Raw genomic sequence first — 23,688 nt, 5'->3', positions numbered from 1 at the left:
ATGGAACAACAGACTGGCTCCAAATAGGAAAAGGAGTATGTCAAAGCTGTATGTTGTCACCCTGCTTATTTAACTTATATTCCGAGTACATCATGAAAAATGCTGGGCTGGATGAAGCACAAACTGGAATCAAGATTGCCAGGAGAAATATCAATAACGTCAGATATGCAGATGACACCACCCTTATGGCAGAAAGTGAAGAAGAACTAGAGTGTCTTGATGAAAGTGAAAGAGGAGAGTGAAAAAGTTGGCTTAAAACTCAACATTCAGAAAACTAAGCTCCTGGCATCTGGTCCCATCACTTCATGGCAAATAGATGGGAAACAATGGAAACATGAGAGACTTTATTTTTCTGGGCTCCAAAACCACTGCAGATGGTGACTGCAGTCAGGAAATGAAAAGACACTTGCTCCTTGGAAGAAAAGTTATGACCAATCTAGACAGCATATTAAAAAGCAGAGACATTACTTTGCCAGCAAAGGTCCGTCTAGTCAAAGCTATGGTTTTTCCAGTAGTCATGCATGGATGTGAGAGTTGTATTATAAAGAAAGCTGAGCGCCAAAGAATTGATGCTTTTGAACTGTGGTGTTGGAGAAGACTCTTGAGAGTCCTTTGGACTTCAAGGAAATCCAACCTGTCCATCCTAAAGGGAATCAGTCCTGAATATTCACTGGAAGGACTGATGCTGAACCTGCAACTCTAGTACTTTGGCCACCTGATGTGAGGAACTGACTCCTTTGAAAAGACCCTAATGCTGGGAAAGATTGAAGGCGGGAGGAGAAGTGGACGACAGAGGATGAGATGGTTGGATGTCATCACCGACTCAATGGACATGAGTTTGAGTAAGCTCTGGGAGTTGGTGATGGACAGGGAGTCCTGGTGTGCTGCAGTCTGTGGGGTCGCAAAGAGTTATATACAACTGAACTGAACTGAATGTAAAAGTAAAATGTAAAAAAGTAAAACAGATTTTACTTTTTTGGATTCCAAAATCACTGGACAGTGACTGCAGCCATGAAATTAAAAGACTTGCTTCTTGGAAGGAAAACTGTGACAAACCTAGACAGTATATTAAAAACCAGAGATATCACTTTGCCAACAAAGATCCATATACTCACATCTGTGGCTTTTCAGTAGTCATGTACTGATGTGAGAGTTGGATCATGGATCATAAAGAGGACTGAGCACTGAAGAATTGATGCTTTTGAATTGTGGTATTGAAGACTCTTGAGAGTCCCTTGGGCAGCAAGGAAGGAGTTTAAACCAGTCAATCCTAAACGAGATCAACCCTGAGTATTCATTCAACTGATGCTGAAGTGAAGCTCCAATACTTTGGCCACCTGATGTGAAGAGCTGTCTCATTGGAAAAAACTCTGTTGCTGGGCAAGATGGAAGGCCAAAGAAGAGGACTTTGGTTAAATGGTTTGACAGCATCACTGACTCAATGGGCATAAATTTGAGCACACTTCGGGTGATAGTGGAAGACAGAGGACCTGAATAACAACAGCAACAGTGTAAAATGTTGGGCTAAGGGACTGTGAAGAAAGTTGAGTGCCGAAGAATTGATGCTTTTGTGGTGTTGGAGAAGACTCTTGAGAGTCCCTTGGACTGCAAGGAGATCCAACCAGTCCATTCTAAAGGAGATTGGTCCTGGGTGTTCTTTGGAAGGAATGATGCTAAAGCTGAAACTCCAGTACTTTGGCCACCTCATGCGAAGAGTTGACTCATTGGAAAAGACTCTGATGCTGGGAGGGATTGGGGGCAGGAGGAGGAGGAGACGACAGAGGATGAGATGGCTGGATGGCATCACTGACTCGATGGACGTGAGTCTGAGTGAACTCTGGGAGTTGGTGATGGACAGGGAGGCCTGGCCTGCTTCGATTCATGGGGTCGCAAAGAGTCAGACACGACTGAGCAACTGAACTAAACTGAAGGGAGTAAAAGTAAACACAGCCACTTATAGAACCACTGTGACTTCAGTTACATAGTCACGTTAATGTATATACTGAATCTTGATGTGACCAAAAGTATGTTTTAATTAGATAGGAGTGGTGAAATGTAAGAGATGTGTGCATGTTATGGTAGGCAAGGCATGGATGGTTTGGGTGATGGGGAAGAGAACTAAATTGTCCTGTTTCATAGTGAGAGGTCAGTAGATAAATTATTTAAAACTTTCTTTTTCGTCATAGGCCTCGTATAGCTGATAAGCATAGTGTGAGTAAGGGGAAGTAACAGTGATGAATCAGGTATTAGCTGAAGGAAAGCCTGGTTTTCTTATTCCTGTGTCTGTGTATTATGTGAACCTTTGAAAGCTATTTGCAAAATTTTGTTTATATGTTCCTGAAGTTTTCAGAGTGACCTTAAAAATGTCCAGACTTCTGTCTTATAGGAGAGGTGTAAGGGGTGGTATGATTATAGTGATGGTGGTTTTCAGCATGCTTGACAGCTGAGGTTGTTTTGGTGCTGATTCTTTTTTTTTTTTTTAAGTTTTTTGGCTCCATGGCATGTAGATTTTAGATTCCTGACCAGGGATTGAACCCTGCCTCCTTCATTAGAAGTACACAGTCTTAACCACTGAACTGCCAGGCAAGTCCCCTGGTGTTGATTCTTGATTCATGTTTTTCTTCATGTATTATTTAATCATCTTATATGAAAAAAAAAAAAAATAAGAGAAGGCAATGGCAACCCACTCCAGTATTCTTGCCTGGAAAATCCCATGGATGGAGGAACCTGGTGGGCTGCAGTCCATGGGGTTGCTAAGAGTCAGACACGACTGAGTGACTTCCCTTTCACTTTTCACTTTCATGCATTGGAGAAGGAAATGGCAACCCACTCCAGTGTTCTTGCCTGGAGAATCCCAGGGACGGCAGAGCCCGGTGGGCTGCCGTCTATGGGGTCGCATAGAGTCGGACATGACTGAAGTGACGTAGCTGCAGCAGCATATGAAAAATGACATTGGGAAACTAACTACCATTTTGTTTTTGGTCCTTTATCCAGATAAATCTCCAGAGTATTGCTTTGTATCTTTGTGCTGCTTTATAAGGTATATTCAGTTCTTCTAGTTCACTGATTTCCTCTTTATGGGTGGTTATAACCTGTTTAACTCTCTATCTCCCCCATCCTTCTCATTCCTGGTTTTTTCCTTGCTCATTTAAGATACTCTCTTTTATTGCTTTCAGCATTTTAGACGTACTTAATTTATATTCTGTATTTGGTAACTCTAGTAGTCGAAGTGCTTCTTGATCTAATTCTGTGTTATTTAATTTGTCATTATTATTAATATTATTACTATTTTTGACCACTGTGAGATCTTAGTTCCCTGATCAGGGATCCTTTCCCCAGTTGAAGTGTGAAGTCTTAACCACTGGCCTGCTAGAGACGTCTTCAGTTGCTGTTCTTTGAGCTTTGTTTCCTGTGTGCATTGTAGTTTTAAATTGTGAGCTTTTTTCCATCTGTGTCTACTTTGGTGGTTTGATTGAGCATTTTTAGTTAGAGAGATTTTAAGAGCAGTTATGTGAACATGAGTTAGTGTGGACATTTGGAAATTTGAGGTTGTGGGCCCAGTTTTAGCAGGATGTATATTGCATTTGGTAAGATAGGATCTGCATTTTAATGATCATTTGAGTACTTAGCAAACTGCTTTTTTTTTTTAATGCCTTCATGTGCTCTAAATAGGGAGGGAGTTTTCCCCTAGATGTCTTAAGGTCAGCATGATTTGGCTAATTGAACACTTATTGTATTTACTGGTTATTACTCTCCCATTTATTTTATATGTAACTTCTTATTGCACAGACATTTGTTGAGTATCTGTTTTATGACAGACACAGTCTTTGGTACTAGGGATATAGAGATATTCAAGACACAGTATCTTATTTTGGGGAAGTCAAGTAGCAGTTGAAACTGAGAAAAACCTTGTTGAGAACTTACAGTTGCTCAGGCTGCACAAAAATTAAAAATGATAGGATGTGTTGGCAAATAGAAGGGGTACTTTGCTCTGAAGTAAAAGAAAAAGATGTTTTGAGTTGAGTAGAGAAATAAGTGAGGAATTTAATTATTAGACCACTTCTGCTTCATTAAGGTAAGGCTGTTTGAGAACATCTGAAAGTTGTGGAAAGACATGAAAAAAGGGTTGTTTTTTTTATATTTATTTATTTGGCTGCACCATGTCTTAGTTGTGGCATGTGAGATCTAGTTCCGTGAGCAGGCGTAGAACCTGGGCCCCCTGCACTGGGAGTACAGTCTTAGCCACTGGACCACGCGGGAAGTCTTTTTTTTTTTTAGGATAGGAGATTTGATTAGAGGTGAGAGTTGTCAAGCATTGTCTGCATCATAAATTGGTCTTTGTTATTTTATGGAGAAATTTGTTCTAACCTAAATTTTATGTTGTTGTTTTATGTACATTATAATGCTGATATTATTTAAAATACATAAGTATGGAAGAAAATATATCCAATATTAATAGTACTGACCTGGAATTGTGTGTGTGTGTGTGTGTGTGTGTGTGTGTATGTGACTGTGCTGCGAGGCTTGTGGAATCTTAATTCCCGAACCAGGGGTTGAATCTGGGCCCTTGGCAGTGAGGCACTGAGTTCTAACTGCTGGACCACCTGGAATTCCCTGACCTGAACCTGAAAATTTTTTAATTTTATTCTATTTGTTTGACTATACTGGATCTTCCTTGCTACACACTGGCTTTCTTTAGTTGTGGTGAGGGGAGGATACTCTAGTTGTGATGCTGGGTTTCTCATTGTAGTGGCTTCTCTTGTTGAGGATCATGGGGTCCAGAGGGTGAGAGCTTAGTAATTGTGTCACACGGACTTAGTTGCTCTATGACATGTGGAATCTCTCGGACCAGGGATTGAACCTGTGTCCCCTGCATTGGTCAGTTGATTCTTAACCACTGGATCATCAAGGAAGTCCTAACCTGAATTTTTAAAATAACTTTTTTTCAGACATAATTCACATCCTATATAATTCACCCATTTAAAATATGTAATTGACTGGTTTTTAGTATATTCACAGGCATGTGCAACCATCATCATAGACAATTTTAGAACACTTTCATCACTGCAGAAAGAAACCTAGTGCCCTTTAGCCATCACGTCCTGTTCCTACATCCTCCCCAGTCCTATGTAATCATTAATCAGCTTTTTGTCTCTACGTAATGCCTATTCCAGACATCTCTTGTAAATGGAATCATTATATGTGGTATTTTGTGGTGGGTTTCTTTTACTTAGTATAACGTTTTCAAGATTAATTTATGTTGTAGACTATAGCTAGTTCATTCTGTTTTTAGCTGTGACCTATTTTTTTAAATGTAAATTTAATTAAAACTGCTTATACCATTGAACTAAACTTTTTTGGATATTCTTACTGAAAAATTTCTTTCAGTAAAATAGAATAGGTTTCTATTTTAATCACTTGTCTTAGTTAAAATATAAATATTTATAACTATATCTTCAACTTAATTATATCCTGTATTACTCAAAAAACAAGATTTCTATTTCAAGAGAATAGCCTACTTGTTAAACAAAAGGCTTCCTTGAATATCTTACTTCTTGGCATTGCTTTAACATATGATCAAAATGCTATTTTAATAGCAGTGAAAAAATAACATGATTTAAAAGCATTTGACTCTGAGCTGCAAGTCAAGTGATACATTTTCTAACTTAATTAAATGCTGTTCTTTTAGGCCTTTGGAGCATTAATTTTATTTTCTGGTTCTGCTATTTACTTATATTTTCCTAGTATACTAACTTTGTTTTTTCTCAATTACATGTATCCTCCATCCTCTCAAAAGCAAAAACAAGTGCAGTATGATGTCTCTACTAATGCAACTTCCTGGCTTTATTTTAAGTTTTGTTAAATATTTTACTTTTATTTTGTGATTTATAGCTGTGTATCAAGCCACCATAAAACTTAGTGACTTAAAATAATCATCTTAGTATATCTGTAGATTCTTTGAATCAGAAATTTGGACAGAGTTTTATGAGGAGAGCTTGTCTCTGCTTCATGATGCTTTTGAAGCTGAGAAATGGAGACCTTTCACCTAAGGCCTTGAGTTATTTGACAGTGTATCTACGCTCATGTCTGGTGGTTGATGATGGGACCTCAGAGAGGCTGTTAGCCAGAATACATACCTACACTTGGCCTTTCCATGTGGTCTCTGTGTGGACTAGTTTAGGCTTCTTAACAGCATGGTGCCTGGGTTCCAAGAGTGAGCCTCAGTAATGATGTTCAGTGTACACTGTTGGTTGAGGTAGTCAGACAGGTCTGCTCAGGTTAAAGACACAAGACAGAGACTCTCCCACTCAATGGGAAGATAGCAGATAAGCAATGTGGCCATCTTATGGATTGAATTGTGCCTCTCCCTCCTCTGCCCCATTAACTCAGAATGCAGTCTTGTTTGGAAATAGGTTTGTTGTATATATAATTAGAGGAGAATGCCATAGAATATTGGAGGCTAAATTGAAGTGCTTGAAGTACTGCAACTACAAGCCAGGAAATGACAAGGATTGTTGCCAAACCACCAGAAACTAGGAAGGGACATGGAAGGGTTCTCCCTGTAGATTTTAGAGGGAGAATAACCTTCCTGATGCCTCGGTTTTGGATTTTTAGCCTTCAGGACAGTGAGACAACAAATGTCTGTTGCTCTAAGCCACGCAGTTTGTGGTACTTTGTTAAGGAAGCCCTAGAAAACTAATACAGGACATCTTTAAAAAACACAGTCTGCTATAGTTTTGTAAGATAGCTTTTTTCTCTTCATTTGTATTTGGCAGTGATTTTGCCCATCTACACTTTTATGTTAATACATCCAACGGAAACTTAACAGGAGGGGCTATTTTAACAGTCATCAGCCTAGTTTATCTGTTAACATTTTTTGTTGAATGAGTACAAAACATAAAAGATTGTCAGTGTATATAGCTGCAAAAAGAAGTTGGAATGGGACTTAGATTCATTGAAATGTAATGCTAATAAAAATTTATTAGGGGAATATTAATTTTGAGTGCCTACTATTCACATAGTTTTGTTCCTTTTTTGTTTTTGAATTGAAGTATAGTTGATTTACTGTATATATATTGTTTTACATGTACAGCATAGTGATTCAGTATTTTTGCAGACTATACTCCATTATAGGTTATTACAAGATAATAGGTATAATTACCTGTGCTATACAGTATATCCTTGTTGCTTATCTATTTTATATGTAGTATTGATAGTTTGTATATTGGATGTTAATCTGGTACCCTTAATTTGTCCTCCCCTTCTTTCTCCCTTTTGGTGACTACAAGTTTGTTTTCTATATCTGTGAGTCTGTTTCTATTTTGCAAATATATTCATTTGTATTATTTTTTAGATTCCACATATAAAGGATAAATATAGTATTTGTCTTTCTCCGACTGATTTCATTAAGCATAATATTCTGTATGTACATCCACGTTTCTACAAATGGCAGTATTTAATTTGTTTTTAATCCTTAGTGGAAACAGTGTCAGACTTTATTTTTTGGGGCTCCAGAATCACTGCAGATGGTGACTGCAGCCATGAAATTAAAAGACGCTTACTCCTTGGAAGGAAAGTTATGACCAACCTAGATAGCACATTAAAAAGCTGAGACATTACTTTGCCAACAAAGGTTCGTCTAGTCAAGGCTATGGTTTTTTCTGTGGTCACATATGGATGTGAGAGTTGGACTGTGAAGAAGGCTGAGCACCAAAGAATTGATGCTTTTGAACTGTGGTGTTGGAGAAGACTCTTGAGAGTCCCTTGGACTGCAAGGATATCCAACCAGTCCATTGTGAAGGAGATCAACCCTGGGATTTCTTTGGAAGGACTGATGCTAAAGCTGAAACTCCAGTACTTTGGCCACCTCATGGGAAGAGTTGACTCATTGGAAAAGATTCTGATGCTGGGAGGGATTGGGGGCAGGAGGAGAAGGGGACGACAGAGGATGAGATGGCTAGATGGCATCACTGACTCGATGGACGTGAGTCTGGGTGAACTCCGGGAGTTGGTGATGGACAGGGAGGCCTGGCATGCTGCGATTCATGGGGTCACAAAGAGTCGGACACGACTGAGCGACTGAACTGAACTGAATAGTCCATTTCCCACACCCCTTCCTCCCCCACACCCCCACACATCTTCTTAATCCAGTCATCTGTTGATGGGCACTTGGGTTGCTTCCATCTGTTGGCTGTTGTAAATAGTGCTGCTGTGAACCCTGGGTTGAGGTATCTTTTCGAATTATGTGTTTTTTGTTTTTTTAAGATACTGAGTTGGCAAAAGAATTGGGTCAGGTTTTTCCGTAACATCTTATAGAAAAACCCAAATGAACTTTTTGGCCAATTCAGTATATACCCAGGAGTGGAATTGCTGGATCATATGGTAGTTCAACATTCAACAACTCAAACATTCAAAAAAGTAAGACCTTGGCATCCAGTCCTATCACTTCATGGCAAATAGATGGGGAAACAGTGGAAACAGTGACAAACTATTTCCTTGGGCTCCAAAATCACCGCACATGTTGACTGCAGCCATGAAATTAAAAGACACTTGCTCCTTGAAAAAAAAGCTATGACTAACCAAGCCAGCATATTAAAAAGCAGAGACACTACTTAGCCGACAAAGTAATGCAGAGACATTACTATGCCAGCATTGTCAAAGCTTTGGTTTTTCCAGTAGTCATGTATGGATGTGAGAGTTGGACCATAAAGAAAGCTGAGTGCTGAAGAATTGGTGCTTTTGAACTGTGGTGTTGGGGAGGACTCTTGAGAGTCCCTTGGACTGCAAGGAGATCAAACCAGTCAATCCTAAAAGAAATCAGTCCTGAATATTCATTGGAAGAACTGATGCTGAAGCTGAAACTCCAATACTTTGGCCACCTGATGTGACTCATTAGAGTTAACTCACAAGAGCCGACTCATTAGAAAAGACCCTGATGCTGGGAAAGGTTGAGGGCAGGAGGAGAAGGGGATGACAGAGGATGAGATGGTTGGATGGCATCACTGATTCAATGGACAGGAGTTTTAGCAAGCTCCAGGAGTTGGTGATGGACAGGGAATCCTGACATGCTGCAGTCCCCGGTGTTGCAAAGAGTCAGACATGACTGAGTGAACTGAGCTGAACTGACTTGCATCACTGATTCTGTTCATCATGCCCATTGTCTTGCCGTTCACACTGTTTGCACTGTTTGCTGAACCCAGGATAGGCAAGGCTCGAGCTAAGAGGCTGAAAGGAGACTCGAGGAGCTGTAGGAACTGCAGACACATTTATTCTGTCCTGGCTACCACGGCAGCCATAATACAGCCTCTCTCCTGGCTGACACAGTAGCTGTAGCAGCAGTGACAATATAACCATAGCGTAGCCATGACATAGCCATAACATAATCTCATATAACATAACCATGAGGCTGCTCGAATGTAACTCCAGTGCAGTAGCAGCAGTCATGGCTTTCATGGTGAAGCTCATACAAGTATACTGCACAAAGTAGCTTGTGACCAAGTGAGCACCTTGTGATGCACAGTCTACAAATGATCTCAGCTGTTACATGGTCTATTCACAAAACATGGGGTGAGAAAGCCTGAACATGCCCTCTTGGCCAATTTGCTTTCTCTCCACTTTCCACCTCTATGGGATCTTTCACCTCACATTCTATGTGCAGTGCATCTTTAGTGATATTCCCTTGGTGAGTAGCACTGACACTTGGATTTACATCTTGTAACGGCAGTGGCTACAACAGCAGTTACATACCCAATACATATCAATGCCAGGTATCACCTAGAACTCATGTTCCAGTCCTTGCCCTCAGGGGGCTAGACGAGCCACCCTCCATGTGTGGAGTGCCTTTATCTTCCATGGCCAAGTCCAGTCCACCATCTGTCCTTGTGAGATTGCAGGAGAGCCTCCGCAGGGGAAGCTCCACTCCTGCCAGGTTTATTATTAAGGACCCGCAAAACCTCCTACAGGTGCTGGGGCCCACCCCTTCAAGGTTGAGGCATTCCCAGGCCACCCTACCTGATTCCAAATGCTCTCACACTCTTCTAAATCTGCAGGAGAATCAGTGCGTAGTAGCACATCATACGACACAGCCTTTTACAGTGCAGTGTCCTAAATCTAGAACACAGCCTAAGTCTCTGCAGTCTAAATCTGTATCACTTGGCCGCATCACCATCAGTGTATGCACTAGGACCGGGAAACTACTCTGGCTTGTCATAAACAAGGCTGCATTCAGCACCAGTGTCAACCAGGGCCATTACTCTCTGCACATTAGCTAGTGACCAGTGACTTGCAAGTTCTACATGGGGCCACCTGTCCTTGCTTGGGTTCTTCAGGAGGGCACCCTGGTCTGAGCCATATTCAGAGCCGGAAAAGGGCATCATCTAAAGGAATGTCCTAGGGCGCCGTATGATCTTTTAGCTGAGCTGTCCATTTCTTGCTCTGGGTTCTTCCCAAACATGGTAAACTGCTGCTCTGGTCTCAGTTACTTCCATAGCTCTAGGAGCAGAGCTTTGGGCTGTTCATCAGTTTTATTTCTGTCAACTGCTGCCAGCAAATCAACCCACACTTGCATTCTCTTCACCAGGATGGGGCCTTTACCAGCTTGGGTCCCCTTCGGGATCTTCACATGTCTAGTCCCCTTTGGCCTGCTGCTGCCCCTCAATTTTCTCCCAAACTAGCAACCATCAAGGTCACCTCATAGATGGGGTGCCCCACATAGGGTGCTAGGATAGCAGTCAGGGGTCCAAAAAAGGTAGATGGTGCGTTGTTCAAAATGTCTTCTCAAACGCCGCCAGTAAAACGCTCGTCATTTGGCCTCGGGTGTTTGGGTTGAATATTGACTGCTCCATGCCCAGTTCTCTCACTACTTGGGTCAACGTGGCATAGGTATGCCATTTACTCACAGTATCTGGGAGCTCTCCCGCGTTTGACCACACCGTGTAGATGACGGCGTTAATCCAGTCCATGAGGGTGTGCGTTTGTTTAGGCGCCCCTTGCATTAATTGCCTAGCATTCTGCTAGGCAGAATGAAACCTTTGTTTCAATGAGGGGGTGAGTGGTTATAGATGTCAGCCATTCTATTTCATCCCCAGAACACAGGATACCATCCACCCCTGTGTCTCAGAGTCACAGGAGCCAAGTTGCCATGGTTTCCCTTGCTTTTGCTGAAATTGTGTACCCAAGTCTGCCAACTCCACCTGAGTATATGGTTGATAACGTTGTGAACTCAGTCACATTGGGGGCCGTTGAAGATGTCCCCCTGAGCCACAGGCTGCTCATGCTTCAGTTTCTGCTGTACAACAGGCCTCACTGCCAAGTGAGGACCTGCAGTCTCACAGCGTTCATCATCATCATCCTCAGTCTCATGTTCATCATCACCGTCACTTACCGCTTCGTCGTCAGAGATGCTGGGTTCTTCAGGGCCATGGGGTTCTTGCTCTAATGCCAGTATGTGTTGCTCTAGTTCTTGTAAGCATCTCTACACATTACGCACTAGTGTAGCATCAGTGAGGGCGTTATCCATATTTGCCCTCAGTGCAGTCAGGAAAATCTACTTCATGGTGCCAGTGGCAGTCCATGCCACTTTGTTTGGCAAATGGGAGCTCACTGCCCATAATGCCTTTTCAGTGCTATCTGGTGAACCATACGTTGCCTCCCAGTCTTCCACCAGACTCCATGCTGAGAGAGTCGTGGCCATGTGGTACCACATGCTATATGGTGGCCACTGGCTTCCTCCATCCAGTGGCGCCTTAGGCTCCCCTACCTGCTGGTATCCTGCTGACCTTCTGGGAGCCTCAGGGTCCTCTGCCTGCTGGATATCCTGCCAACTGTGCCAATTGTATCACTGATCCTGTTCGTGACGCCAGTTGTCTTGCTGTTCCTACTGTTCGCTGAACCCAGGGTAGGCAAGGCACAAACTAAGAGGCTGGAAGGAGACTCAAGGAGCCATAGGAACTGCAGACACGTTTATTCTCTCCTGACTGCCACAGCAGCCATAACACAACCTCTCTCCTGGCTGACACAGCAGCCTCTCTCCTGGCTGAGCAGCAGCCATAGCAGAAGTCACAATATAACCATAATGTAGCCATGACATAGCCATAACATAATCTCATATAACATAACCATGAGGCTGCTCCAGTGTAGCCCCAATGCAACAGCAGCCATGGCTTTCATGGTGAAGCTCATACAGGCGTACTGCACAAAGCAGCTTGTGACCAAGTGAGTACCTCATGATGTGCATGCGCAGTGCAACAAATGATCTCAGCTGTTCCGTAGTCTGTTCACAAAATGTGGGGCCAGAGAGCCTGAACATGGCATCTTGGCCAATTTGCTCTCTCCCCACAGTACTTCCCAAGTGGTTGCACCAATTTACATTCTGACCAACAGTGTACTAGGGTTTCCTTTTCTCCACAACCTCTCCAGCATTTGTTATTTGTGGACTTAAAAAAAAATTAACTCAATTATCTAAATAATATAAAAAAAATTATTTTGGCCATGCTGCATGGCACATGGGCTCTTTGTTCTCCATTCAGGGATTGAACCTGCACCCCTGCGCTGGGCATGGGGAATCTTAACTGTTGGACTGCCAGGGAAGTCCCTGCTTGTAGATTTTTTGATGATATGTCTCATTGAGGTTTTGATTTGGATTTCCCTAGTAATTAATGATGCTGATCATCTTATGTGCTTGTTAGCCATCTTTATGACTTCTTTGGAGAAATGTCTAATCAGATTTTTGGCCCACTTCTTGACTGGGTTCTATTTGTTTTTGTTGGGCAGGCATGGAGTTGTATGAGTTATTTGTGTATTTTGGATATTAACCTGTTGTTGGTCACATCAGTTGCAAATATTTTCTCCCATTCCATGGGTTGGCTTTTTTGTTTTCTCAGTGACTTTATTTGTTTATTTTTGCTTTTATTTCTTTTGCCTTAGGAGACTGCCCCAAGAAAATATTGCTACAACTTATGTCAAAAAGTGTTCTGCCTTTGTTTCTTGTAGAAGTTTTATGGTTTCAAGTCTTCTATTTAAGTCTTTAAAGCATTTTGTGTTTATTGTTGTGTATGGTGTGAAGGAATGTTCTAAACTCGTTGTTTGGCAAATAGCTGTCCGGTTTTCCCAGGACAGCTGTCCAGTTTTCCCAGGACCACTGTTGAAGAGACTGTCTTTTCTCCATTGTGTAGACTTGTGTATACTTTGTCATGAATTAATTGGCCATAGGTGTGTGGGTTTGTTTCTGGGCTCTCTCTTCTGTTCCTTTGATCTTTGTGTCTGTTTTTGTGTCAGTACCACTCTGTTTTGACTACTGTACATATAGCTTCGTTCTTGCTCATCAAGACAATTCATGAAAAGAGTAGTCTTGTTGACCTATTACATTCGTTTTGGTGACAATATGGATATATATGAAATATTATTTTTATTTCTTAAGGAACCTCTAACATCTAAGTGGTTAATAATCCAACAGTATAAAGATAATATGACACAGGTACCACAGGGTTGGAGGTTAAATTACGTGATATCAAGTATCTGAGTGTAATTTACTAAGCACTTAGTAAATATTAACTGTTATTACTTTGCTAATGAATGCTAAAGTATTCAATTAAGTTGTCTCTCAGTATCTGCAGGGGATTGATTCCAGGACCCCATGGATACCAAAATTTGGGTATCAGTGACACAGTATTTGCATATAACCTACACATATCTCTGAATACTTTAAATCATATCTAGGTAACTTATAATACCTAATAAAATGTAAATGATGTGTACATGTAGTTATCAATGAATGCAAATTCAGTTTTTCGCTTTTTGTAACTTTTTTGGAATTTTTTTTCCCCTTCTATATTTTCTATCCTTGGTTGGTTGAATTGGTGGAAGTGGGACCAGCATTTATAGAGTACTGACCCTAAGAATGAAAAGTACCATAGAAATGGAGAGAAAAGTAAGAACACAGTTACAAACACCTTAAAGAATGAATACTGTTTGGAAATAGCATTTCTCAAAATATGTTTGCCTATAATGGTGAAAAAAAGGATTTATGGACAGTTAAGATTGGAAAGTACATTCCTTTACCTTCTGTCTTGACAGTAATATAGTAATATAATTCCTGCCTGTACAATAATACAGTTCAGTCTGTGAGAAGTTGAATAATTTAAAAAAAAATGTCACCTAATCTATAGGACCTCTTTAAACAATATGGTTCACCACTGCTTGGAAAATCTCTTCCTAAATAAAGCATCTAGAAATGCAAAAATCTTTTTAAATGCAAAATTGTATTTCCAAGAAGGTAAGGGAAATACCCCAGAGGAAAAACAGTCAGAAACTGGAAACCAGATGGCCTTCAAACCCACCTATGTATTGTATAAATTATTTACTTTTTTGAATAATCAATAAAAAGCTGGAGTAGCTATGTTAATTTCAGACAAAGCAGACTTGAGAAGGAAAGTTTTCAGACATTATGTATTGATAAAGAGGTTAAGTCTCCAAAAAGGCATAGTTCATGAGGCAAAAGCTGATAGAATTTCAAGGAGAAATAGACACATTCACCATTATGGGTGGAGTCTTAAGCACCTGTTTTTCAGTAATATAGATACAGCAGGTAGAAACTCAGTAAGGATACAGGTGAACAATACCATCAGTCAACTGTATTTAATGATGTTTATCAGATAACCACTGAGTATATGTTCTTTTCTGGCGTCCATGTATCAGTCATCAGGATGCACTATATTCTGGGTCATATGGTTCATGTGCTCTCAGACCACAATGGAATTAAGTTAGAAATAATAGAAAGATAGCTGGAAAATGAAAATATTTAGAGATTAAAAAACACATTTCTAAATAACACATGGATCCAAAAAAAAAGTCCAAAGAAAAATTTTAAATATTTTGAACTGAAGCAAAATGAAAAGTAGCAGAAGCAGTATTAGAGGTTAGTTTAGAGCATTTGAATGTATTTTAAAACAGAAGAGAGATGCAAAATGAGTAGTCTAATCTTCCAGCTTAGAGAATCAGAGAAAAAGAGGGATATAAACCTTAAGCAAGTGGAAGAAAAGAAATTAAAATTAGAGCATGAGTAAGTAAAACTGAAAACAGGAAGACAGAGAAAAATCAACAAAACTATTAATAAAAGTTGGTTCTTTGAAAAGATTGATAAACTTCTAGCCAGGCTAACAAAAACCAAAAGACAGAAAGACACAAATTACTAATAAAAGGAATGAAAGATGTAAATATCTTTTTTTAATTTAATTGTGATAAACTCCTGACCCTTGAACAACATGGTAGTTAAGGGCACTGACCCTCGTACAGTTGAAAATCCATGTATGACTACCATTCAACCTCTGTATTCATGGTTCTGCATCCTTGGATTTAGACAACCACAGATCTTGTGGTACTGGGTAGTACATACTTGTTGCAAAAAACCTGCATATAAGTGGATCCACTCCCTGGTGGCTCGGATGGTAAAGAATCTGCCTGCAGTGCAGGAGACTGGAGTTTAATCCCTGAGTCAGGAAGATTCCCTAGAGAAGGAAATGGCAACCCACTCCAGTATTCTTGCCTGGAGAATTTCATGGACAGAAGAACCTGGTGGGCCAGAGTCCATGGCGTCGCAGGGTCACACACGACTGAGCAACTAACACAGACACACACGGTACAAACCCGCGTTGTTCAGGGGCCAGCTGTACATAACGAAAGTTTACCATTTTAAGCATTTTTAAGTGTACAGTTCAGTGGCTTTTTAAGTGCATTCACTTTGTTATGCAACCATCATCACTATCTACTTCTAGAGAACCCATTAAACTTCCCATTTCCCACTTCCCTGGCAGCCACCATTCTGCGACCTGCCTCTATGAATCTGACTGCTCTTTGGTACCTCTATAAGTGGAATCATAGAATATTTGTCATTTTGTGACTTGCTTATTTCACTTGGTGGGTCAGACGGTAAAGCGTCTGCCTACAATGCAGGAAACCCGGGTTCGATTCCTGGGTTGGGAGGATCCCCTGGAGAAGGAAATGGCAGCCCACTCCAGTACTCTTGCCTGGAAAATCCCATAGATGGAGGATCCTGGTAGGCTACAGTCCATGGGGTTGCAAAGAGTCAGACATGACTGAGCGATAGAACTGTTTCACTTGAAGTAATAGCTTCAGGGTTCATTCATGTAGCGTATGTCAGAATTTTTTTTTTTAAGGCTGAATAATATTTCATTGCCATTTAAAAAATCCATTCCTCTGTTAATGAACATTTGAGTTGCTTCTGCCATTTGTTTTTTTTGTTTGTTTTATGAATTGATATTTCATTTCTTTCTTTCTTTCAAAAGAAATTTGCCATTTATTTCTTTTTTTTTTTTCAAGTATGTTTTTTTTTTTTTTTTCCGTCTAGTCAAGGCTATGGTTTTTCCTGTGGTCATGTATGGATGTGAAAGTTAGACTGTGAAGAAGGCTGAGAGCCAAAGAATTGATGCTTTTTTTTTTTTTTTTCATTTTATTTGGTTGCTGTTTATTAATATAAAGCTGTACAAAGGTGATACAAATTTCTGTCTTGAAAATTTTATTGGTCTTACTTTCTTTTTTTTTTTTTAATATTTCAATAAATGTTCTATAGATACTCTTCATCTGATTTTCAACATAGCCATTTGACACAGCAGAATAAGCCTGCACAGTGTTCTGTTCCTAGCCACATGTTTGTACAGTGAGCTTTATACTGTTTCCAATAAATGTTTTACTGAAACCTAATTCTAATAAATACTTCAATAACCTGCTTTTATGAATGTAACTAAATTAATCAGAACAATATTTTTACCTTGGTTTTCAGAGTAAAACACGTATAAATAATCAAAATTCTTTAATTGTCAACTAGAATCTTTTTTTAGTATTTTCACTAAATTACTGATGTTTCCTCTGAAACATATAAGGTTTTTAATGACCAGACTTTACAGGTGAGACATTTTGAGTTTCTCTCGGTTTCTTTCTTTTTTTTTTATTTTTATTTTTATTTTTTTATGTTAATAAACTTCTGTTTGATTTTGTCCTGCTATTCTGTCATTTCTTACAGAGATCCTCAGCTAAGAACTCAAAAGGGTAAAGGGAAATAAGCCTCTATGTCACCCTAAGTCAGCTTCAATAATTGCCATAGTCAGCAGTCTTTTTTTTGGGGGGGGATGAAATGTCCTATAGCTATCAATTAGGTCTAACTGGTCTATTGTATCGTTTAAAGTTTGTGTTTCCTTGTTAATTTTCTGTTTAGTTGATCTATCCATAGGTGTGAGTGGGGTATTAAAGTCTCCCACTATTATTGTGTTATTGTTAATTTCTCCTTTCATACTTGTTAGCATTTGTCTTACATACTGCGGTGCTCCCATGTTGGGTGCATATATATTTATAATTGTTATATCTTCTTCTTGGATTGATCCTTTGATCATTATGTAGTGACCTTCTTTGTCTCTTTTCACAGCCTTTGTTTTAAAGTCTAATTTATCTGATACGAGTATTGTGACTTCTGCTTTCTTTTGGTCCCTATTTGCATGGAAAATCTTTTTCCAGCCCTTCACTTTCAGTCTGTATGTGTCCCCTGTTTTGAGGTGGGTCTCCTGTAGACAACATATGTAGGGGTCTTGTTTTTGTATCCATTCAGCCAGTCTTTGTCTTTTGGTTGGGGCATTCAACCCATTTACGTTTAAGGTAATTACTGATAAGTATGATCCCGTTGCCATTTACTTTATTGTTTTGGGTTCGAATTTATACACCGTTTTTGTGTTTCCTGTCTAGAGAATATCCTTTAGTATTTGTTGGAGAGCTGGTTTGGTGGTGCTGAATTCTCTCAGCTTTTGCTTGTCTGAAAAGCTTTTGATTTCTCCTTCATACTTGAATGAGATCCTTGCTGGGTACAATAATCTGGGCTGTAGGTTATTTTCTTTCATCATTTTAAGTATGTCTTGCCATTCCCTCCTGGCTTGAAGAGTTTCTATTGAAAGATCAGCTGTTATCCTTATGGGAATTCCCTTGTGTGTTATTTGTTGTTTTTCCCTTGCTGCTTTTAATATTTGTTCTTTGTGTTTGATCTTTGTTAATTTGATTAATATGTGTCTTGGGGTGTTTCTCCTTGGGTTTATCCTGTTTGGGACTCTCTGGGTTTCTTGGACTTGGGTGATTATTTCCTTCCCCATTTTAGGGAAGTTTTCCACTATTATCTCCTCAAGTATTTTCTCATGGTCTTTCTTTTTGTCTTCTTCTTCTGGAACCCCTATGATTCGAATGTTGTAGCGTTTAATATTGTCCTGGAGGTCTCTGAGATTGTCCTCATTTCTTTTAATTCGTTTTTCTTTTATCCTCTCTGATTCATTTATTTCTACCATTCTATCTTCTAATTCACTAATCCTATCTTCTGCCTCTGTTATTCTACTATTTGTTGCCTCCAGAGTGTTTTTAATTTCATTTATTGCATTATTCATTATATATTGACTCTTTTTTATTTCTTCTAGGTCCCTGTTAAACCTTTCTTGCATCTTCTCAATCCTTGTCTCCAGGCTATTTATCTGTGATTCCATTTTAATTTCAAGATTTTGGATCAATTTCACTATCATTATTTGGAATTCTTTATCAGGTAGATTCCCTATCTCTTCCTCTTTTGTTTGGTTTGGTGGGCATTTATCCCGTTCCTTTATCTGCTGGGTATTCCTCTGTCTCTTCATCTTGTTTAAATTGCTGAGTTTGGGAGTCCTTTCTGTATTCTGGCAGTTTGTGGAGTTCTCTTTATTGTGGCGTTTCCTCGCTGTGTGTGGGTTTGTACAGGTGACTTGTCAAGGTTTCCTGGTTAGGGAAGCTTGTGTCGGTGTTCTGGTGGGTGGAGCTGTATTTCTTCTCTTTGTTCAGTCGCGCTGTGGGGAGGGAGGGAGGGATGCTGCAAACAAATGACACTGGCGTGCGCTCGCAGTGCCTCAGCCACACTGGGTCTGCCCCCGCTCACTGCGCGTGTAGCCTCCCTGCCCACACTGCTCGGGCTCTAGGTTGTTCCGCCGGGAACCATCCGAGGCTGGCCCTGGGTCATGCAACCTCCCAGGTCCAAGCCACTCAGGTTCAGGCACTCAGGTAGTCCTCAGAGGCGCAGACTCAGTTGGGCCTGCGTTTTGTGCTCTTCTCAGGTCCGAGCAGCTCAGGTGATGAGGTGTTTGGCGAGCGCCAATGCTGCGACTTATCGCCTCCCCGCCACTCGGTTATCTGGGTGTAAAACCGGCGCACCTTCTCAGGCAGATGTTGACCGTCCAGATCCCCAATAAGTTTTAGTTAGCAAAGAAGCCAGTTTTATAGATAATGTCTCTCTGGGGCTGCGATTGCCCCCTTCCGGCTCTGGCTGCCTGTCACCGGAGGGGGAAGGTCTGCAGCCGGCTATCTCTGTTTAGTCCTTTGTTCCGTGCGCAGGCTGGCGGTGTCTTAGGTTAGGGCTGGCTTTTCGCATGGTAGATATCCCACAGTCTGGTTTGCTAGCCCAAATTATTTCGCTCAGATAGTGCTCAGGGTATTCAGGCCAGATTCTTACTCTCAGCGATGCAGCCCGCGCCGCGCCTCCCTGCCCAGCCCCCGCTTGTTAATGGCGGATGCAGGCATCTGCGCTGCTTCTCCGCTGGTGGAGTTACCGTAGGGCTCGCAATCTGCGAGTTTTAATTGTTTATTTATTTTTTCTCCCTGTTATGTTGCCCTCTGTGCTTCCAAAGCTCGGCACGGATTCGGCAGTGAGAAGGTTTCCTGGTGTTTGGAAACTTCTCTCTTTTTAAGACTCCCTTCCCGGGACGGAACTCCGTCCCTCCCTCTTTTGTCTCTTTTATTGTCTTTAATATTTTTTCCTACCTCCTTTCGAAGAGTTGGGTTGCTTTTCTGGGTGCCTGATGTCCTCTGCCGGCATTCAGAAGTTGTTTTGTGGAATTTACTCGACGTTTAAATGCTCTTTTGATGAATTTGTGGGGGAGAAAGTGTTTTCCCCGTCCTACTCCTCCGCCATCTTGGCGCCTCCCCCATTTATTTCTTTAGAACACTAACTCATCAGGTCCTTTCTGAATTAGTTTGATAATTTGATATTGCTATTGGATAATGGAACATTGGGCTTCATGATTTTAATTTAGACCACCCTTGAAAATGTAGTGAGTGCTTCCTTGTGATTTATTAATAGTATAATATAAGTAATAATAAGTAATGCTTTTACAGAGTGTTGAATCATGTAAATTGGGGAGTTTTGAGGGAAATTAGATTTCCACCTGTCAATATATTGCGTTGGCCAAATTAACATCTTATGAAAACCCTGAATGAACTTTTTGGCCAACCCAATAATTCCTAACTCCTCTCCCTACTCCAATAATAGTAGGAACTTGGTAAGTGATTTCAAATGAAAGGAGAGAAAGAATTTACTCTGATTTCATGAATATGTGATGAAGTTGAAGTCATGAGTTGTGTACCCAATAAGGATATAGGCTTTTGAATCTGAGACCTGATTTCAGTTTCTTTCACTAGCTATGTGATCTTTGACAAATTATTTTACCTCTCCAAGTTTCCTAATCGGTGAAATATGGAAGGTAATTTTTACCTTTCAAAGTTACTTTGACTAGGTAATATGCACAAAACGTTTACCATGGTACTTGGCACACATGGCCATTGTTGGAATAGGAGAAAGATACCTATGGGTGGAAAAAGCCTCATATAATATTCTTGACTACTAAATTTAGGAAAGTCAACCTTCTGCCATTTGAATATTGCGAATAATGCTGCTATGAACTTGGGTGTATAAATATCTCATTTAGTCCCTGCTTTTAATCCTTTTGGGTACATTCCCAGAAGTGAAATTGCTGTATTATATAACAATTCTATGTTCACTTTTTTGAGGAATCATCATACTCGTTTCTGGGCGCCCCAGGTGACTGTGGTAAAGAACCCGCCTGCCGATGCAGGAGACACAGGAGATGCGCGTTTGATCTCTGGGTTGGGAAGATACCCTGGAGGAGAACCTGGCAGCCCACTCTAGTATTCTTCCCTGAAGAATTCCGTGGACAGAAGAGCCTAGTGGGCTACAGTCCATGGGGTCACAAAGAGTCAGACATGACTTAGCAACTGAGCAAAACAAACAGAGTATTTTCATTGCCATGGAAGTCCTTTGTTCTCTGCCTGTTTGTCCCTTCTCTTGCCCAACTCCTGATCTTTTTATTGTCTCCCCAGTTTTGTCTTTTCCAGAATGTTATGTAGTTGGAATTAGAGATTATGTAAAACTTTTCGGATCGACTAAGTCCTTTTAAAATTGAGATATAATTCACATACCATAGAATTCTCTTCTTTAAAGTGTTCAGTGGCATTTAGTGTATTCACAAGTTGTATAACTGTCACTGCAGTCCAATCCCAGAGCATTTTCATCACTCTGGGAAGAACTGTACCCATTAGTAGTCATTTTCCATACCCCCTCCTTCAGTCTCTCCAGGTCACTAAACTACTTTCTCTCTCTAGGTTTGCTTCGTTTATGTAAGTGGAATCATACGCTGTGTGGCCTTTTGTGCCTGATTACTAAGCCTTTTTAATGATGGCTTTAATCTTTTCAAAGTATGTTCATGTTTGAAAATAAATGCATAACACCTCTGTGAGGTAGACAGGAACTTTGTGACAAACTTTGTGACATAGTTGCATTGTCAGATTTATTGTGTCTTCATGACACAGTTTGACATAAGATGAGGGAAAGAGGTTGGGAGGTGGCAGGGTAGAGATTTGGAAAAGTAGAGTTAAAGAAAAAATAGGACATGATGATATATGAAAAATAACTCAGTCCTGTGGGATTTCTACAACCATGAGTATTAAACATTATTAAAGTGGAACTGCAGTTAGATTTAAGAATTTAAAATGCTAAAGATGGGTTGTTGAGCCTTCAGTAGTTACAGACTGAATTTCATTTCATCAAGGTTGAAAGGATATCAGGATTGTGTTCTTGGTTATTCCAAACTCTTTAAATGGAAGCCTGTTGCTACAGTATGTAGAGGGGTATGATAAATTTATTTTTTAAAATAAATTAAAACAAATAATACATGTCTTTTGCCTTTGCCACAGTTAGCTGGAGTAGAGAACTTTTATGTAAGGGAAGTGTAAAGCTTTCTTTAAGAATTATTTCCATATGTATTTTAAAATTGAAGTATAATTGACTTATAGTATTTCAGGTGTATGTAAAAGTGATCCAGTTATATATATATTCTTTTTCAGATTCTTTTCTGAAAGATATTATTATAAGATATTGAATATAGTTCACTGTGCTGCTATACAGTAGGTCCTTGTTGTAAGTATTAATTCTTGAATGTTAATTATATTTTAAATTAATAGTGAAGGATAACATTTTTCTGTAAATTTTACATCTTAGGTTTTCTGTTTTACAATATAGTGTGCTTTGAGGATGCAAATTAGTGCTGTCCTCACAATTGAATTTGTATTTGTAACTATGTAGAAAAGATCAATAGAATAACAAACCACAAGAGGCTGTCTTGTTGACTGCCAGGGCTCTTACCATTTCCTGGTACAGAGGAAGTTCTGGCTAAATTATTTGGTTCCTGTATGATCTTTTACCCTAATAAACTGTGTTGCAAGTCTATTCATTGGTGAGGACTGTTTGTTTTCCTGGAAGCCCTGAGATCTGCTCCATACTTCTTTTCCTTGATTCCACTCCTTCATCATGCTTGTCTTTCTTGGGGATTCTTCCCTCAACAATAAGAACTCCCTCATCCCATTCCATGGGAAGTAAGTTCTAAAATAGAAAAGTTATTGGAAATGAAAATTAGAGGTAGGTCATGTATCTGTTGATGAGGTGAGAAGGCAAGACTGGGGCAACCTATGAGGAGGGAGTAGTATCTGCTAAGATAGTCTAGGTGGCCTTTTTATTTGTGTGTATATATATATATATGTTGATGTTTTAATTTGTGTGTGTATAAATTGCTATATGAAACCAAGGTTAGCTGAGAACGTCTACATAGAAAGTAGTTTGTAGTCTTTTGGTCATTTACCTTTTGTGTAAAATTTCAGATTTGTATGCACATCTGCTTAAGACACTGGCATGATTTATGAAGCATATATCAGTTATATAGTTATATAGTTCATTGAATCTTGCAGATGGAAAGGTTTTAGGATTTGAAAGGATTTTCTGGTCCTGGTTGCCCACTTAAAGCAGAAATTCATCTTCAGTCAACTGTTAACTTTTGACTCTTAGAATGTCTACTCTTTCTAGGCATCCTATTCTATTTCTGACTAGTTCTGTTTGAAAATTGTATCCTGAAACTCTCTTACTCTGTTAAAACATTTATCATAATTTTGTTCTTCTAGAACTAAATCCTCTTCTAAGAAAACACTCAGTAGTTTGAAGGTTTATTATGGATCTCATTTAATCTTATTTATGCTAAGCCTAGTTTTTGTTGAATTGTTGATCATGTTATAGGATTTCCCTATCCTAATCACCTAATGGACATGTTTTGGTTCCTTGGCTTTCAACTGTTTTGAAATACAACCCAAATGAAGAAGGTATTTCATATTCCAACTCAACATACCCACACATACCTGCATGAAGTATGTAGTTTTAATACGTATATGTAACTGAGGCAGAAATTTTGTGACAACGTATCTTTACACTGACACTTTCTGCTCCTTTTCATTTTTAAAAAATGCTGGTGTTATCTATTAAATTTATTTTATCACTCCCTGATG

The 23,688-nt window shown here is 39.8% G+C and overlaps 1 protein-coding gene across 30 annotated transcripts in view; it reads left to right on the top strand.

Annotated features, from left to right (window-relative positions):
- Window positions 1–23,688, top strand: part of EVI5 (ecotropic viral integration site 5) — a 250,020-nt gene that overhangs the window by 51,466 nt on the left and 174,866 nt on the right. The window lies entirely within an intron of this gene.

This window comes from Bos grunniens, chromosome 3 (genome assembly GCF_055505025.1).
Source record: "Bos grunniens cultivar Pamir isolate PY7600 chromosome 3, Bosgru_T2T1.0, whole genome shotgun sequence".
Classification (NCBI taxonomy): domain Eukaryota; kingdom Metazoa; phylum Chordata; class Mammalia; order Artiodactyla; family Bovidae; genus Bos; species Bos grunniens.
The sequence above is the reverse complement of the archived record's forward strand: the minus strand, read 5'-3'. Positions and strand labels throughout refer to the sequence as shown.